The sequence below is a fragment of the Vulpes lagopus genome, chromosome 8 (assembly GCF_018345385.1).
Source record: "Vulpes lagopus strain Blue_001 chromosome 8, ASM1834538v1, whole genome shotgun sequence".
Taxonomy (NCBI): Eukaryota; Metazoa; Chordata; class Mammalia; order Carnivora; family Canidae; genus Vulpes; species Vulpes lagopus.
Window position 1 is genome coordinate 61,430,070 of NC_054831.1, and position 19,451 is coordinate 61,449,520.

Genomic DNA, 19,451 nt, shown 5'->3' on the forward strand with positions numbered 1-19,451 from the left:
ATCCCCTGGAGCCTCCAGAAGGAATGCACCCCTGCAGAAACCTTCTTTGTAGCCCAGTGACACTCATTTTGAACTTCTGACCTCCAGAACTGTATAATAATAAATAAATCTGTGCCGTCTCAGTCACTAAGTTTGTGGTACTCTCTCACAGCAGTAATACAAGATGAATATGGTGTTGTATGGTGCAGCTCTTCGGAAGACAGACTCTGAACCCAGATTTCTAGGCCTGAATCCTGACCCAGGAACTAGCTCCATGTTCCTGGGCAAGTTTCTTGAAGTTTTCTTTGAGTTGGCTTTCTTCCTGTACTCACTGATGCTTCCAATAATCAAGTACCTGCCTTCTCCAAAAACATTTTGCTTTACTGCTGCCACACTTTGCTGATGTTATGCACATAATTCCTCCTGGAAAATACCTACTATCCTATTGAATCTTACACTAATGTTGCCTCTTCCTCAGAAATTTTCTGCAGTCCCTTCAAGGCAATCTCTCTCTCTCTCTCTCTTTCTCTTTCTCGGTACAACTATAGTGTTTGCTTTATATCAAGTTGTAACTTGTGCTGTAGTTAAGAGTTGCATTTATTTTATTATCACAATTAGTATTAAAAGCTCCTCTAAAGGATGAATTGGTTTTAGCCATATTTGTTCATATATTTGCTTATATTTCTCAAGGTCTAGAAAAGAACAGTGAACAGTGCTTATTATAGAAGTCCCTAAATCTTTGTGGAATCATTGAACTTAACTATCAACAGGAGTCTTGTGAAATTAAGCCTCCAGTAAGGTATTTTAAGTCAGAGCCTGTATTACCCATTTTAATAATTAAATGAGATCGTGTCCTTTGCAGGCACTTAAAAATGATAATGTTTGAAATGGTTAAATAAGCTTATTCAAAAACTTCTTGTGAGATGAATTTTAAGTTCACAATCGACAATTGGTGATACATTTTTTTCATACAGTGAGCACCCAAAAGCATCCTTTGTGTGTGTAACACAGTGAAAGGTTCAAATATTCAGCATGTTACTAATAAGGGCCCAGAGTGAGGGTAAAAATGAACAGAAATGTGTTCTCTCTTCTATTGTCCCAGCCCTCTACTGACGCCATTTCTAAAATTCCAAGGAAAGGAAAAGAGAAAAAAAATAAACAAGGGTCTTAGAAGCAGGCATGTAGAAGATGGCGCTGCAAAATGATTGTCTTTGTCTCAAGAGTAATAGAAAAAACACAATGCCCTCAATGAAGAATGAATTGTATGTCCTATTCTACTTCAAAGCCTGTGGCCAACCATTGCCAGCTCCACTTCCCCCATTTATGGCCTATAGTTTTCTCTATAAATTTTGCTTGATCGTTTCAATGGAAAACTGTGGTTGGAATCAGAGAAATTCTGTCATTGTGTGGTGGTTAAATTAATGCTCTGAGCTCTAGAGAAAGACAGACCTGAATGTGCATTCCAGCTTTGTCAGTTAAGGACTTTCTGTGGCTTTGAGCTATGCTTACCCTCTCCTACCTTCTCATTTCTGAATGCAGAGATGTTCATTATAAAGTAATTGACCTTAAAAATGGTTATTATTATTCCAGAAATTCTGCTGCCTATTGCTTTGTATTTTTAAAAGAATAAAACATTACGTTCTTAATTATTAAAGTATAATATACATATATACATTATAAGGTTGTGTGTGATGTATAGAACATACTATATTCTTGAATAGTGTGAATTTCTGCAGACGCGTTTGACTTGTTAAAATATGAGTTCTTTGGGTGTGTGAAGGCTAGTTAAAAATCTGACCTTTAATAGTCAAGTGGGAAAACTTTTTTTTATAATTTTTTTATTTATTTATGATAGTCACACAGAGAGAGAGAGAGAGGCAGAGACACAGGCAGAGGGAGAAGCAGGCTCCATGCATGGGGAGTCCGACGTGGGACTCGATCTCAGGTCTCAGGATTGCGCTCTGGGCCAAAGGCAGGCGCCAAACCGCTGCGCCACCCAGGGATTCCGGGAAAAAATTTTGATATGCAGAAATGAAAGAATTAACAGCTGTTCTGTGTGACCATTTTTCCAGTGCTCATCAGAGCAGAGGTATCTGAATATCTTCATGAGTACATGAGGTGAGATGCAGAGAAAAACTAAAACAATTAATAGGAACAGTAGGGGGTAAATGAGAGTTGCACCTTTAACCTCAGTTGAAATGTGGTAAGTGACATGAACATTTCACAGTACTATTATGGAGATAAAATGACAGGAATAGTACTTACATTAGGATGTGAAAAGAATCCTCATTTCTTACCATATACTGATTTACTGTGTGACTAATAGAAAATGACAATTCAATTTGATATTGGAGGTTTTTCTGTAAGTGGGTCTACATACACATTGGACTACTAAATAGAAATTTGGTAAATAGATATATTTCATTTACTGCAGTTATTGAACACGTGTTACATGAAGGAGTAGTTAGTATATATAAGTATATATGTCCTGTTGGCCATTAACTGAGTCATAGAAGATGCACTGGTCATTTTAACCATGTTCAAATGGTTAAAATGCACCAAGATGCACATTCAGGTCTGTCTTTCTCTAGAGCTCAGAGCATTAATTTAACCACCACACAATGACAGAATTTCTCTGATTCCAACCACAGTTTTCCATTGAAACGATCAAGCAAAATTTATAGAGACAGAAACATTTTTTATAATCCAACTTTTGGGGACCAAAGTGAGAAATTGAAGAATTCTTTAAAGTGGTCCTTCCTTCCTAACATAACACATTTTTGTTCAAAGCCTCCTATATGCTAAGCACGGAGGAAATACAGTGATCAAAACAGGCAAATGTTTTTGCCCTCATGCAGTTTACCTTGTAAGATAAATTATTAAACAAATAAAAGCTACATAAAAAAATGAGACAAAAAAAGAAAATAAATTGTATCTGAGAGAGTGATCCGTCCTAAAGGCGAGGCAAGGAACAAGGAAAGCAGGCAACAGAAATACATCAACAGAAGGTAGAAATTTTAAATCAGATAGCAAGAGAAAAGGGACTTTGAAAGACCTGAAGAAAACTGGACTATGTGGGAAAATGTATTTCAGGAAGAGGAAATGGCAAGCATGAATGCTTCAGGGAGTAAAATGGGCTCAGACTATGGAAGAGAAATGCAAGAAGCTGGTGTGCCTGGAGCAGAATGAATGCAGGACACAGCAGCCGGGAGACCTGCTACCTGCAGGAGAGGCTGGCCTAGCTCCCAGGGGCTCCTGGAGGACACTCTTAGAATACTTGTTTTCCAGTAAGCCCAGAGTCCCTGGAGGACTTTGAGCAGAGGGGTGACGTAAAGGACTGTAGTTTTGTATGTTTGTTTGTTTCACAGATCACTTTGGTGACATATTGAGAATAGAATTTATGAAAGACAAAATTTAAAGCAAAGAAACTGGTTAGGAGACTTGCTGCTCCAAATTCAAATATAAGCTTAAAGGTAAGTTAAAAGAAAACATGAGTTGAACTAGGAACTCCTTAGAAGGCAAAGGCCAAATTTCTAAAGCTTTTTGTCTGGATATTAGTAATATCTTGAATTTAACCCCTTCTATAGAAGCTTCTCAGATAGCTCTAGAGTCCTATGTGTCCCTGCAAATAATTTTGATCGCAAATTATGGAATGCACTTCCATGTATTCAGTGTCCATTCACTTAGATACCTTAAACAGGGAAAATGGGTGTAGAGCCATTCCGACATTTTCATTGTGAATTTGGAAAATGGAATGGAGTCTTTCCTGTGGATAATAAGTAAATACTTTTATGGGTGACTCAGTGGCTCAGTCGGTTAAGTGCTGTACTCTTGATTTTGGCTCAGGTTGTGATCTCAGGGTCCTGTTACTGAGCCCCATGTTGGTCTCCATGCTAGGCACAGAGCCTGTTTAAGATTCTCTCTCTCACGGTGGCTCCGTGGAGCAATGGATAGCGCATTGGACTTCTAGAGGCTGAGGACATTCAAAGATTCTCTCTCTCTACCTCTGCTCCTCCCACCACCACACCCGCCCCGTTAGCACTCTCTCTCTTTCTCAAAAAATAAATAAGTAAATACTTTAAAAACTCATTGGCAACACTACTCACACAGAAGAATTATTGCTGTGGCATGTACACAGTTCAGTTTCTATTGGAATACCACACATCTGCAGTTTGAAACAATTTTACCACATGCAGACTATAAAGTGACTGCTTCAAAACTGAATATATATGAATGTATACTGAATATATGCTTCATATGTGAGCATGGGCCTCTCTTTGGTAGTGTTTAGTTAAACCATCTTGGCCTGCTTCCTCACCTTGGTTGATAGACTAACTCAGTGACTCAGATCCATGTTCACAATCATTTATATTCATCAAGAACAAAACACATAGATTTGTAACCAGTTCATTTGAAAAATGTCTTGTGGGGCTATAGTATTGGTGCTCGGCTTACATTAAATGCTCCATTAAATTTTTGTTGAATGAATGACTCTTTAACAAGACCTTCAACCTTTACAGCAAAATAGGAATCTTTACCTGTGGGTTACTGCCCCATTAAAACAAGCCCTATTAAGATTTCTCAGAAACATATGCAACTTACAGTGATTCCCCTTTATATTAGGGCTTAGCCATTAGGGTGCTGAATTTGCTGTTGTATGAGATTAAGGTAAAGATTTAACTTTACCCTGCCCACAAGTGCTTAGAGGTCACAATTTAATATTTATGTAATATTTGTTTTCTCCAAATTTAGAAATTCCCATTTTGGCTAATTGTTGTCCATATGAGAGATGAGTGATAATTTATGCTCCTTTTACACTCTACTGTACTCAAACTGAAATAAAGACAAACACACACACACACAGTTTCTTAGTGGCTTATCCAATTCAGCAATCTTGAGAGCCAGTACTGGAACTACCCCTAAATTTTTACTTGCTTGAATTTTGTCTCCACTGCAATATCTATAATGAATGAAGAGTTTGAACACAACTGATGAGTATAACATAAGTTTTGACTAATGAGCTTGAGTTTTTATTGAAGCTTTATGTCTTTTAAAATACATGTGATTTTAAATTCTAATCAATAATATATGATATTTGTCATTTGAAAAATATTATTTCCCTTCTGTCAAAAAAAAATCAGACTCTAGGTTTCTGTTACAGCTTTAAGTAACCTCTGCCTCATGGTCACCCCACTGCTAAGGATTGTAGCCTAGTTTGTTTGATATTTTCTTTAGTATCAAATTCTGATTCAAATGAAAGAATTTACAAGTCACAAGTGGACATGTCTATAAACCCGAGTGTCCAGCAGATCTCTCTTGGCCTGCTTGAGTACTTCACAGCAGCTGTTGTTCAGACCATAAAGTGAGTTATTTATTAAGTCAGATTTTCCACCAGCTTACTGACTGCTAATTTTCCAGGAAATGACACTGATTTCTTATGACCCTCACATAAGTAATGATAATCAACTGCCTAAATTTCCTCAACCTTTATTGGATGAATACAATATGGATTCTCCCACAGGATCTCAAAACCAAACCAAAAATTGTTCAGCTTAAATTAAACAATCTTTGGCTATATGAAACTAATGGGAGTTGAAATACAGGAAATTCCATTTAGCAGGCAAAACCCCAGAGGATTCCAGACTAAAAACATCGCCTCCATGTTTGGATCAGAGAAATATAGAGGGAGATGTTCACTATATGACTTTGTGTTATGATTGCTGGGATTGAAAGGACTTGTGCAGGTGTGCGCCTATTAGAAAAGCAGCTATCTTGGAAAAATAATGAGCAGTAAGTAAGTTCCATAGAGTAATTGGCTAGTTGTCAGTTGCTTCAGATTTTTAAAAAGTTTTATTTATCTATTCATGAGAGACACACAGAGAGAGAGGCAGAGACACAGGCAGAGGGAGAAGCAGGCTCCATGCAGGGAGCCTGACGTGGGACTCGATCCGGAGTCTTCAGGATCATACCCTGGGCACTAAGCCGCTGAGCTACCAGAGCTGCCCAACTTCAGATTTTCTAGGAGGGAATCAAGACTGAGACATGGGACAAAATTTCAAACAGATTAACCTGCTCTTGCCTGTCCTGATGGGAGTGGGCTGAAGGGAAATGCACAATCAATATGAAACATACAGGTTGAGTCAGAAGAGGACCCTGGACCTGAAGCACTAGCATCACTGGAGCTTATTTATAGACATGAGAGTGCTCTTAGGTCATGCCAGAGAGTCATTGATCAATTTAGTCAGGACGTTAGAAGCCAATGGAAAGCCACTGAAAAATGTCGTGTGAATAGAAACGACAGAATAATGGTATCAGAGTTAACATTTTTAAGCATTTAGATTACGTATAGGAAATGAATTTTATGGAGAGAGCAGTGAGAACAGAGTGACCATGGAAATTGTGGAAACTCAGCCCAGGGTGTTGGTGATTTGGACAAGGGATGTGGAATGTGGTGGGGGAGAAGTGGAAGCATTGGGGAGAGATAATGGGGGCAGAACCAGTGGAACTTGCTGAAACATTAGGGTTGTGTGCTTGTGGGTGTGTGAGTGTGAGTGCAGGCACCCTGGAAGGTTAGGGGCAAAGGGTGTACAGAGAAATGGAGGCAGAGGCAGCAGGAGAAATCAAAGATAACTTCTACTTTTGGGTTTAAATAATAAAACAAAAAGCAGGTCTATCAAAAATACCTATCTCGTTTACAGTGGGACCTAAGTTCAAAGGTACAGCAGTCTCAATGTGTTAGCATTCAAATGGATTCTTCTGGATTTGGTTTAAAATGGAAAGATGGGAAGGGGAAAGATATTTCAGATTTCAATTTCAAAGCTGTCAATCTTGTATCTTTCTTGAACACTAAGATTATTTTCTTAAAGGAGTTTATAATCATCATGCTCTAAATGACCTCTAGGACTGATTTAAAATTTTTATCATAAGTCAGTGTTGGTATAGAATGAAAACAAAGCTGTCTATTATTTTCTTTTAAATATGAAAGAAAATGCACTTTGTGTTGTTGATGAAATGAGGTTCTTTCAAGCCTTGGTGATTGTCTTTAATTTCAAACAGTCTAGAAAAAGGAAGCTGGTAACTTTGAGAAGTGTAGGAGGGGTGATAGAAGCATGCATTTAAATCATGTTAAAAGCTTGACTTGAGTCTTTAGAAGCTTAGTAATTTATAGCAAGAGATATAAATCCAGCTGACTCTGATGAAAAATGGACAGAATATGTAGACATTGGAACATGAAGAGATTATGAGTATAATAATTTTAAGAAAGCACAATTGATTCATTTAAGCAAAATATATGGGCTTATCTTTTAAAGCAATGTTTTTGAAGGTAGTTAATAAAAAAGATATCAAGCCTTGCATATTGACCAATTTTCTCCACGAGCCCCTTTACACTATTACCTGAAGACAAAACTTGGTATGTTTTTATCCTTTGTTATTTTTATTAACATTTGGAATGGAATTCTCCTCTAAGCCAATCTTTAACAATAGCTAAAATTATTGTAAATGCTATTTGAGGGGAAAACCCAGGAGCAAGCAGGTCACATACCATACGTATCCATTCAGATGTTTTGTATGATTTGCATCTTGTTTAATGGAATAATTTATTACTTACATCTGACATCGGATTTTTGACGGTCCATTTGTATTCTATATTGTTCATGCAAGACATCTTTAGAACAAAAACAATATGACTTTAATTCAATTTTCACAAGACTTCATTTACATGGATTTATTTTGAATTTTAATTTAAAGAAACTAGAATAACTGAAAAACTGTTACTTGGGGATTATTTCTGGTTTATTGATTTCTTTAATTTCAGTGTGCTATTTATTACAGATTGCTGTCATAGGCAACACATAGACATTATGAAGTTGTTTCAAACTGTTTACATTAAATCAGATATAAAATTGAAAAACATGTTTCTGTCACAATTTAAGCAGTCAGAAAATTCTTAGATCTACAGATTTTGGCCCACTGAAGATCTACAGATTTTGGTAGGTCACTTGAAGGATGCTTTCACTGACTCTTCTGTTTTCCTGTCCTTTCAGGACATTTTTCCTAGCAAATGTGTGATTGCATTATTGCTCAAAAGTATTTAATTCTCTGTTGTCAACTTAATCAAGCCCAGATGAAGCTGAAGGTGGGCCTTCTCTGCACTGATACTCTATAACTGCTTCTCATTCTTTCATTCCTTAATTTCATAGCAAAGCAAACTACATTCCCTCCAAAATAACAACCCCTAGCCCATCCCCAGGAAATTCATAGATCCTACCCATTTTGTAGTTCATGCCTTGCTTTTCTTGCTACCAGGGTCCAGGGTTAGGGAGAAAAAAATCTGGGATTTTTAACACACTCTGGCCTTAGGACTGCCTTCAGGTTGAATGAAACATTAACTACTTTTTAGCTTGAGTTCCTACATCTGTAAAAGGTAATTACAATACTTACAATATATGATTATTTGGGAGACTAAATTAGGAAAAAATAGAAAACACATACACAATGCCTGGTATACAATGGGTGATGACTAATAAGAATCCTTCCCCTTGCTTTTTAAAAAAAATTGCCCCCAAATGTTTTCTCTTGCCATCCTGGAAATAACTTCACTTTGATTGAGCTGACAAAGCATTTATTTAATTTTTAAAAAATACTTTTACAATTTTCTGTTAGAATCATTTTTGGGTATGTTATCTCTATTGGGCTGTAAATTTCTTGAAACTATGAAGGTCTTGTTTGTTTTCATAATCTCCACTGCACCAAAAAAATTCTTTTTACATGAAAATGATTATCTGTTGACTGGAAGGATAAGTGAATGATGGTGTCTGATGCCATCAGAGGGGCTCTAAGCACTTGAATAAGTATTTTTTAAAAGAATACAAAATATCTCAATAGTTTTTATATTGACTACATGTTAAAATGATAACATTATGGATATGCTGGGTCTAATAAAATGTATTATTAAAATTAGTTTACCTTGTTTCCAAAAGAAATTAATTCACCTTGTTTCTTTTTACCTTTAAGTGTACCTTTAAAAGAATTTGCAGTTTTGTGTACGGCTCCTATTTTATTTTTCTTATGCAATATTGTTCTTGAATTTCTGTTAACATTACTTAGTGAAGCTGTGAAACTGTGAAATCAAGCCCATTGACTTGAGAATTTATGAATTGCTGATTGATGACATTAGCTAGTTTATTACCTAGATTGATAGGTAAATGAACAAATGTACAGATAAAAGGACAAAAAGATGGAATAAAAGATCACAGATTACATCTGCCTCACACACTTACATATTCCTCTCATCTAGCACATTCTCTGTCTGTTCAGAATTCCTACGTTCTACAAACTAGAATAACCTACAAGTTTTTATTAGTTTCATCCTAATACATAGAATTACTTCAGTTCTGTAATGTTTGTGACTAAAAACATAGCATACATCCCTATTTTGTTGTCATTTTCTTCCCAGTGCAAGCAATTTTTTAAAATAAAGTGACCACATAAGAGCATGTCAGAGACTTTCTTTCATCCACTTGTTGTTGGTATCCATTAAACATGTTCAAGATTGAAAGAGTTTGCCAGGGCAATATTTATTTGTACTTTGAGGTCTCTTTTGAATGGTGTTACCCTCACAAATCTTAGATTTATTTTTTATCCTTTCAAAGGATATATTCATATGGGTTTGCAATGTACTCTAGTGGAAAAGCAGAGAATAAACTTTTTTTATATTAATAAAATTATTAAATAACTAGAGCATTCCATTTAAAAACTACAGTATTCCTTCTTGTTCTAACATGATAGTCTTTCTTTTAATAGCTACTGGCATTTCACTCTAAGTTTTTGTCATTCAAATATATTTAAACCTCAGGCATTTTACCTTTTTATGGTACATTTAGAAGGTAAACAAAAATTGCAATAATTTTCTAATTGGATATGTTTACTTACTACAACTCTACCATTCACATTTTGAATAGCCCTAAATTATCATTTGAGCTCTAGAAAGATCCACTTAACTATTTCACAAAACTTATATCTGAAAATTGGCAAGTTCTCAAATATGACTATTGAAATAAAAAGGGTTTTCCTGAGATAGAATTCTTTTATTCACTTTCCTCTTGTTTTAAATTCTCTTTTCTTAGCTTTCTAAGATGAAGTTCACATCATTGATTTCACCTTTTCTTTTTTCTAAATCAATATTTAAAGCTATAAATTTCCCTCTGTGTCAACTGCATCCCATAAATTTAGGGATTCTGTTTTCGTTATCATTCCAATTAAAACATTTCAAATTCCATACGGGATTTTTTCTTCGACCCATGAGATATTTGAAATCCAAATTAATTCAGTTATAGTCAAAGAATATATACTGCATGATTTAATTTCTGAAAAATTAAGATTTGTTTTATAGCCAGCAGATAGAATGTCTTATTGATATTCCCATGCATGCTTGAAAAGTACATATTCTGCAGTTGCTAATCGTAGGGTTCTTTAAATGCCAGTGAAATTAAATTGGTTTAATAAGGTTATTTACATATTCAATAACATCAATGTGTTTCTGGCTGTTCTAAAAAAATATTGAAAGAATGATGTTAAAAACTCTACCTATGATTCTAGATTTTTTCCTCCTATTTCCATCATCTTTTTTTTTTTACTTCCTATATTTTAAAGCTTGTTTATTTGGAATGTATGCACTTAGGATTATTATGTCTTCTTAATTAATTGGTCATATTATCATTAAGCAGTTGCCTCTATTCCTGATTATACTCCAAGTCCTGAAATCAGCTCTGTCTGACAGTGATATACTCCCCTAAATTAGTTTATATAGTACATCCTTATACACCCTTCTCCATTTCAGTTATCTGCACTTATATAGGTATAAAGTGTGACTCCTGTAGACATCATATACTTGACTCTTGCTTCTTTTATGTGATCTGACAATCTGCCTTTTAACTTGGAACTTTCATACATTTAAATTTAATTATTAATGTGGTTAGTTTAAGTCTAACTTCTTGCTAGTTTTCTGCTTGTCCCCTCTGCCCTATGTTCCCATGTATCTTCTTTCTGCCTTCTTTCATATTGTTTTTTAATATTCTATTTTGCATGCTCTGTTGGATTTTTAGCTATTTTTCTTTATTTGCTTTTAGCTATCCTCCTTTATTTATTCTTTTAGTGGTTGTGTGGATTACAACGCACAGTTATTTTAGCTATTTTTCTTTATTTGCTTTTAGCTATCCTCCTTTATTTATTCTTTTAGTGGTTGTGTGGATTACAACACACAGTCATAACTTATCAAAGCCCATGTAGAATTATTTGAATGAATATTAGGTTACCTCATCTATAAATACCGTACAATCACATGCTTTTTTTATTACCTTCCCTCCATTCTTTGGGTTTTTGTATTCATAGATTTTATTTCTTTATATGTTAATAAAACTCATAATCCATTATTATTGCCCTTTAATTATAATTTGTCTTTTAAAAAGTTAAGGAAGAAGGAAATATATATGTGTGTGTATTTTTATGTTCCCCACATTCTTACCATTTCAGACATTCTCCACATTCTTCTTTCCTTCCAATAGATCTGAATTTCTATCTAGTATCATTTTGCAGTTCTGCTTGTATCAGTTTCTCTCAGCTTTCATTTCTCTGAAATGCCTTTAATCTGACTTAATTTTGGCTTCTGCTATAGTATCCCTGTTGAGTATTCTGGCTGATTTTCCCCACTTTGGTTTTTTTTTTCTCCTTTTTTTTTTTTAATAAATTAATTCTTTATTGGTGTTCAATTTACCAACATACAGAATAACACCCAGTGCCCATCCCGTCAAGTGTCCCCCTCAGTGCCTGTCACCCGCTCACCCCCACCCCCCACCCTCCTCCCCTTCCACCACCCCCAGTTCGTTTCCCAGAGTTAGGAGTTTTTATGTTCTGTCTCCCTTTCTGATATTTCCCACACATTTCTTCTCCCTTCCCTTATATTCCCTTTCACTATTATTTATATTCCCCAAATGAATGAGAACATACACTGTTTGTCCTTCTCCGATTGACTTACTTCACTCAGCATAATACCCTCCAGTTCCATCCACATTGAAGCAAATGGTGGGTATTTGTCATTTCTAATGGCTGAGTAATATTCCATTGTATACATAGACCACATCTTCTTTATCCATTCATCTTTCGATGGACACCGAGGCTCCTTCCACAGTTTGGCTATTGTGGACATTGCTGCCTCATCTTCTGACTTGCATGGTTTCTGATGGTGCCACTCATCCTTACCATCGTTCCCATGTAAGTAACGTGTCTTTTGTTTTCTCATCTCTGTTTTGAAGCTTTTCTTTTTAATATTTGCTTTTCAGCAATTTATCTCAAGTGTCTAGATGTGATTTTCTTTGGGTTTGTGGAAAAACAATGAATGGTCCACTTTTTCACTTTTCCTCCTGGCAGCCTTAGAATGAGTGACTCCAGAAAAGCATTCAAGACCTAGGAAGAAACTCTACCACCAGCCATGGTATAATATTTACGCCTCTGTTACTGAATACAGAAAATATTCATTGGGTACCCACTGCTCAGCCTGGTTCTTGTCCCCTACAACACAACGATGAGCAAGACAGCAAAACGATGAGATGAAAATGCCTGCTTTTTTAGAGTTTACATTTCTAGTAACAGAAATACTCTCTCTCTAGTAGAGACTGGAGGTTTGAGGAGAAACAGGCAACAAATAACAAAGGCAACATGTCAATGTTTTTAAACATTACAGATCAATAAGAAACATGCACCTTGGAAAAACAGGCTAGAAATAAAAGGGCATGAGGCCTGGGGAGGCCCACAGCAAGGGTGAGGCCAATGTACAGTATTATATAGTGTGTTCGGGCCTGGCTTTATTGGAAGATTAGCATTTAAGTTTAATCTGAAAGAAAGTACAAATCTTCTAAAAGAAGCCACAACCTGTGGCTATTCAGAGAATGAGCATTACAGGCAGAGGGAACATCATTATTCTTCAAATCTGCAGCATCATCTGTTTCTGCGATCCGTCTACCATTTCTTAGTTTGTATTCATTTACAAATTGTGTTAAATTTCTGATGTGAGTCGGTTACTATGCTAAATCATGGGAATCCAAATATAAGTAAGGAAGATAGAGTTCCTGCTTTCAAGTTTATAATTAGTTCAAAGACCTTCAGGTTCCTAAAAGGTAGTGGACTGTGGGTGATGTCCAGGCATAAGACAACAAAGGATGAAAACAAGCAGTGCGTGCCCCATACAAAGGCATTTAAATACAGATCATTGGGATCCCCGGGTGGCGCAGCGGTTTGGCGCCTGCCTTTGGCCCAGGGCGCGATCCTGGAGACCCGGGATCGAATCCCACGTCGGGCTCCCGGTGCATGGAGCCTGCTTCTCCCTCTGCCTGTGTCTCTGCCTCTCTCTCTCTCTCTCTCTCTGTGACTATCATAAATAAATAAAAATTAAAAAAAAATAAAATAAATACAGATCATTAAAATATTGTCCTGAACAAACAAATATATCTGTAATTCTAATGCTTCCTCTGGCTGCCAGTTAGTGACCTGCGAAGAAATGGGCCCATCAAAAACTAGGTGCAGTATAACATGAGTATGTGCAGGAGGTCCAGATGCAGTGGGGACCCAGTGGATATGGATGAAAGAAATTGGGATGCAGTGCCCCCAAATGCAGAAGAGGTCTTCTTGGCTATTCCTAACAGACTTCCCTGCTTCTGCGTGTGCTTCAAATTGTCACACTGTGTTTTCAGTGATTAGGTTACGTTAGCTAACTAGCAGTTCCTAAGTCCCTATTTCTGAAAGGATTTGATATAACCTTCATAGACTCTCAAAAACAAAGCAAATCAACATAAAAATGTATTGTGCATAGCTCCTCCTTGTTGCATAAATTAGATGTCATTAAGCCTCTCTCATTTAATACTTCCGTTAGGTATCTTTCAGCAGTTTTCCTCTTGACTTTTCTGTCTTCTCTCATCAGTAATGAACTTTTTTCCTGCTGAGGAAATGTCCCCTCTTTAATGAAGCCAAGTCACATTGCTGTGCCAGGGTAGAAGATTACACGCCCTCCACCCCTTCTCTCCACTGCACTTACAGAAAAGAAATGGGAGTATGCAGATCTCCTGGGTTGTCTTTCAAACCTCTGAATTTTATTCTGAGAACATACTTAATATTAGAACTCAGAGTAAACAAGAGGAGAAAGTGTGCATTTGTAAAATGCTCAGAGTCTAAGGACTCTACAGTCATGAATACGGTGAAAAGAATTAGACTGGAATACCTAATCAGCTCTTAAAAGTGTGTATGTGATGTTTCTTAGTAATGGCAGGATCTCGTCCCATACAGCACATTTTGAGGAGACCTAGAGTGACATGATTTCATTAGTACTCAGAATTTGATCATAAGGTTACTCCTGTTTTGTAGTGCAGATAGTGAAAACTTAATATTAGTAATTAAGAGGAGCTATTGGGAATAATCATTTCCAATTAAAGAGCAATTTTAGATATCTGTCTATTCTTTGGACACTTGAATGATCCGTAAGGCATGAATGCCTTTCTATCTTACAGGGCAACTCAATGTATGAAATTCAGTAATGTGGAAATTTTACAAATCATGAAAAAGATACCTATGCTTTATTTGAAAATTAAGGCTTAAAAAACTCACAAGCATACTGAAACCAATTGAGTTCTTTGATTTTAGGCTTCTAAGTAGGACTACATGGAAATTGATTTCAGTGTAGATAGGGTCCACTACTTATACATACCACATTTTAAGAAGGATATTGATCTCCGTATCATTTTTTGTTGACTATAATCATGGTAAATGCTTATTGGAAGAACATGTGAAATATAGAAAGTGAAAAGACTTGTATATTTGATAACCAGAGGTAGCCACTTTTAATGTTTTCATATTCAAATTTCCAAACAGCTTTTCATACATATATTTAGATTATGTTGTATTCCAAAATTGCATTAATTATATAATTTTTTGACTCAATAATGTGCTGAAAATAATCTTGTTCCCATGTCAACATATGGAATTATCACTTTTATGGCAGCATCATGTTACATGAAATTACTGTGTATATGTAACTACACCTGTAATAATGGACATGTAGATTATTCCCCAATTTTTGATATAAATGACATGATAATGAAGTCACTTGTGCACTCATCTTTGTGCATTCATCTTTTTTGATCTTTAGTTAAAATTCTACATATAGACTTACTGGATCAGAGGTATACAAATATTAATACATGTTACCAAACTGTCTCCAGGAAAGTTGTACCAATTTATATTCTGCTTATATGTCCCCTAGCAATACAAATCTAATTTTTGCAATGAAAGTTATTGGGACAACAAGATTTTCTTTTAGAGATTGAGCTATATGTCATTTTAGTACCTGTTCTATATATTAAGTGCTACCAGAAAGACTAGCAAATATATATTCTCTTTTCTTATGGTGGTCTCCTGGTGATCAAATACTTAGACTATTTTTTTTTAAGAGATTGTGTGACTTAGATGCACTCAGCTCATATCAGTTCAGTTCTTAACTAGAAGTCTAACTTATTTTCTATTAGATCTAACATCTTGGATTAACATATGTTCTTAAATGAAAATTATTGTTTCTGTATACATTGCTGGTATTTCATATAGAGAAGAGCAGATGAGCTTAATCATCTGTTTCTTTATCATCTAAAGGTATAATCAAGCTTGATTTTATAGCAATAGGGCTCCTGTTATACAATTACTAAGACAGATACAGATGACTATTTCCATGGCATCATTCACACTTACCCCATGTTATTGTGGAGAGTGATAGTTGGGTACTCTCTGAATCAAGATAAAATTCCTGATCACTCACCATATGCTTTTTTTCTGTGGGAAATAAAACCTACAGATATAAAATAAATTATTATAACCTGTGAAATATACCATCCTTTGACATCTAAACACTTAAATCAGAAAACTGACATATTTTCTTTTGTTATTCAGTGACGTGTCTGATAAGGCCAATTATGTCTGTCATCAGACTCTTCTCTTTCTAAATTTAATTTGACCTGTATATGGAATATTATTGGCCAGGGCGTTTCGGATTTAGTATGTCTTCTCCAACACTATGATGTAGCCTAGGACTGGAAGTTAATTCCACAGCTACCTTTTAGGTTGTCATCCAGAATTTAGTCTGGGAAGGGGAGATTTTTTTTTCAATTAGGTATAGAGAGTAAATCATCCCCCCAAATTGTGTTTAACTCTAGACCAGACAAATATGTAAATTTTTTGTTGTTTTTCAAGTCAGGCTCCCAAACTGTCCTAGACCTTGTGCCTTGACAGTTTGCCAAGTCATCAAGGCATATAATCTTGTGGCCAACAGAGGAAATTGTGAGTCCTCAGCAGGTGCTGTGTGGACCATTGAGCCACTGTTTGTGGCTTGTTTCATATAAGATTCTGATTAGAAGTGGAACTAGAAGCAAAAGTTACTTTTTCTTTCTGATACCTGAACAGAGGTAAGAAATTAACCTGAATTTGGACCTTACCTATGATCCCATCAAACACTCATTTTGCAAATGAAGAAATTAATCCTGAGATGTCAAGCAGTTTACTCAGGATTACATCCATTCCGTAAAAGTCATTAATCACTATCCATCTTATAGACCTTTTTTTTCTTATAAAAGTGTTGAATGATTTTTAAGAAAGGGATAACAAAGATATTTGAAATGATCATCTTAGTGTTGCTGAGAAACACATTTCTAATTAAAAAAAAAAAAAGGAAAATGAAATCAAAGAACTTGTTACCAGAAATTGAATATAAGTCTTATCTAACTTTGTCTTTTGATAAAAAGCTACTAAAAGCAGATCCATCACTGAAAGGAAACCAACTAGCATTAGAGTGATTTCTTTATAGCCCCAAGTCTATTTGGCTCCTTTCTTAGTGAGGACCTTGTCCAGGTTTTCATTAAATATATGGTCTCTGTGAGTTAAGAGTTCACATCTTAATTTACAAATCTTGAAATAGCTTGTACCATTGGAACTTACTGAAATTAAATTTAGTAATATTCATATCTGAAATATACCACCGTGTAGAGTGAATCACAAAGATATTTATTTAAATCAGTCATTGTAAACCTGGCTTACCTATGAAACTTTGTAAACCTTTTGTAAATCAGACATAAACTGGGACCTATGTATCTCTTATAAAATTCTGTCCTGAGGTGTACACGATTTTTTTAAAATGGAAAACATCTAAACCAAATAGAATCTTAAGGACCTGAATATCTTGAAGGTCTAGGAAGAGTTTGTCAATACCTTCACCTCCAATTCTAGGACCTACAGAAATAGAATAGGACCTACAGAAATTTCTGAGACATTTTCTGTGTCTTGAGCTTTTAGATTTCTATTCCTTCATATTTTCTGTGTGCTGTGCTATTGGCATATATAAGAAAAGACAGCACCATATTTGAGTACCACCTCTCCCAAACAAAAGAGCACTTAACACAAAACTTAATGATTCTCCTACTACTTGTGACAGAAGGGGAATTTTGAACAAGAGGTTTGTACAGCAGCAGCAAAAAATGACCAGTGGAACAGAGGTTATATCTGCTGTTGTAGTGTCTCTGGAGTATTCCAACTACTCCAACTACAGTTGTTTTAAGGGTAGAGCCTCATGATCTGGCTAGCTTCTCTCTCCTATCCTTTCCTATTCTGTTCCTAATCTCTTGAATCTTTTCTTCTTCAATAAGGTACAACACTTCTTCTCTAATACTATGAAGTTAGATGGTATCCAACTCCTATGAATTTGCACTCAAACCGTCAAACATTTAAAAGGTATTTTCCAAACAGATAATTCCCTTCTACCTTTTGACCAAGGAAGTTTACATTAAACTATGATAGCAATAAATAAATAAATAAATAAATAAATAAATAAATAAACTATGATAGCCACACAAGATCTGTTTGCATGGGGCATGGCCAACTTAATACTCCTCAACTGCCATTTTGCATAATCAATTGAAGAACAAATCATCAATGTACACAGCTCATTGACCATAAAGACTAAAGAATATAAAATCGATGAAGACTTAAGTGTGCCAGTTATTTTAGTGCCCTAGAAAACAGCAGCAGTAAGTTACTTGCCTTGAGCTGTGATATCTCATTTTAAATTGTATATCTATATTGCCAGGCAGTTCTGGAAGCTCCTGGTTATGACTGTAGCATGGCATTGTGTTTGAATTCACTTAGCCATTATTAGCAGGATGTTCCCTGTTTGTTATACAGTGTTTATGGAAAATACTTCCACATTTTCTTGCACACTGATGAAGAACATTAAATTAAATGATTACTTTGTTTGAGCTATATAGGTAGTTAAACTCAATAGCAGCAATGTATACCGTGTAAGCTCATTATTTTCAAGATCAAAATACAAGCCATTCATTCTCATTGAATGTACCAAAAAGAATGATAGCAATCCAACCAAATAGGATAGTGTTACATTGATGTTCAATCGTTAGCTACAACTGGGCTATTGTGGAGCTCCAAGCACATTTGAATATATGTAACTTAATGACCCCTTGTTGTTAGCATTCTGCTAAGTGTCCGAAGTATGGGCAATCTTAAAGAAACCTTATGAGAGAAGAAATCTTAGCAAAATCTTATACATTAAAAGTGACAAAAATTATATTAAGACCAAAGGCAAATTACATTAAGACCAAAGGTTCTTCAGGAATCTTTGTCATATGACATGATTAGTTCTGGAATTCATGAGATCAGTCAGATTAACTTCCAGCAAGTTATGGAAAAAATCAAAGCAAACTCTGGCAATGAGGGTGTTTATTTAAAGGAGTCAATGTCATTGATGTCTGGGGCCAGCAGTTGATGTTTAGGTGATATGTTAAAGACAGAGAGGTCTTGGAAGAATGTTTGTTCTGGGAAGCTTGCAGTGACCTGTGAAAGGTGTCAATTTGACTAGCCTCATTAGAGTCTCACTTGATTTGTGAGTTGAAACTTGATTGCTTTGCACTGGTGATATCTTTACTATGCTAGGAAGCCCCTCAAAATGATATTATATTGTCTGTTGTATGATGTACTTGCTATGAAGCAGTTGCCTACAAATTTAAAGGATTCATTTCTATTGTGGCTATTGCTATATTCTTGAATAAAGAACGTGCTCTAATGATCACCTCTGCTACACCTTCATTCAAAGCAATTGATACTGAACATTTTGTGAAAATGAGGTGACTTTTGGCAACTAGATATTTATGTGTTTGTTTAAATGTGGAAAGAAATAAATCGTAGGGACTTTTTTCTGCCATGGAGCTGAAATTTGGTAACATTTTTGTATTAGAAATGCTTGTTTCTAGAAATAAAGGGATGAACACTGCAAGTGAAATTGTACTGAATTTAAAGCACTTGGTTGTTATCATGCCAAACCATTTTTGTCTGGAGAACTTACAGAGAAAAGGAATAGATTCAGGATCATTTGACTG

The 19,451-nt window shown here is 35.6% G+C and overlaps 1 protein-coding gene across 2 annotated transcripts in view; it reads left to right on the top strand.

Moving 5' to 3' along the window:
• The window catches only part of PLXDC2 (plexin domain containing 2), a 451,801-nt gene that overhangs the window by 114,387 nt on the left and 317,963 nt on the right, over positions 1 to 19,451 (top strand). The gene's annotated exons all lie outside the window — the stretch shown is intronic.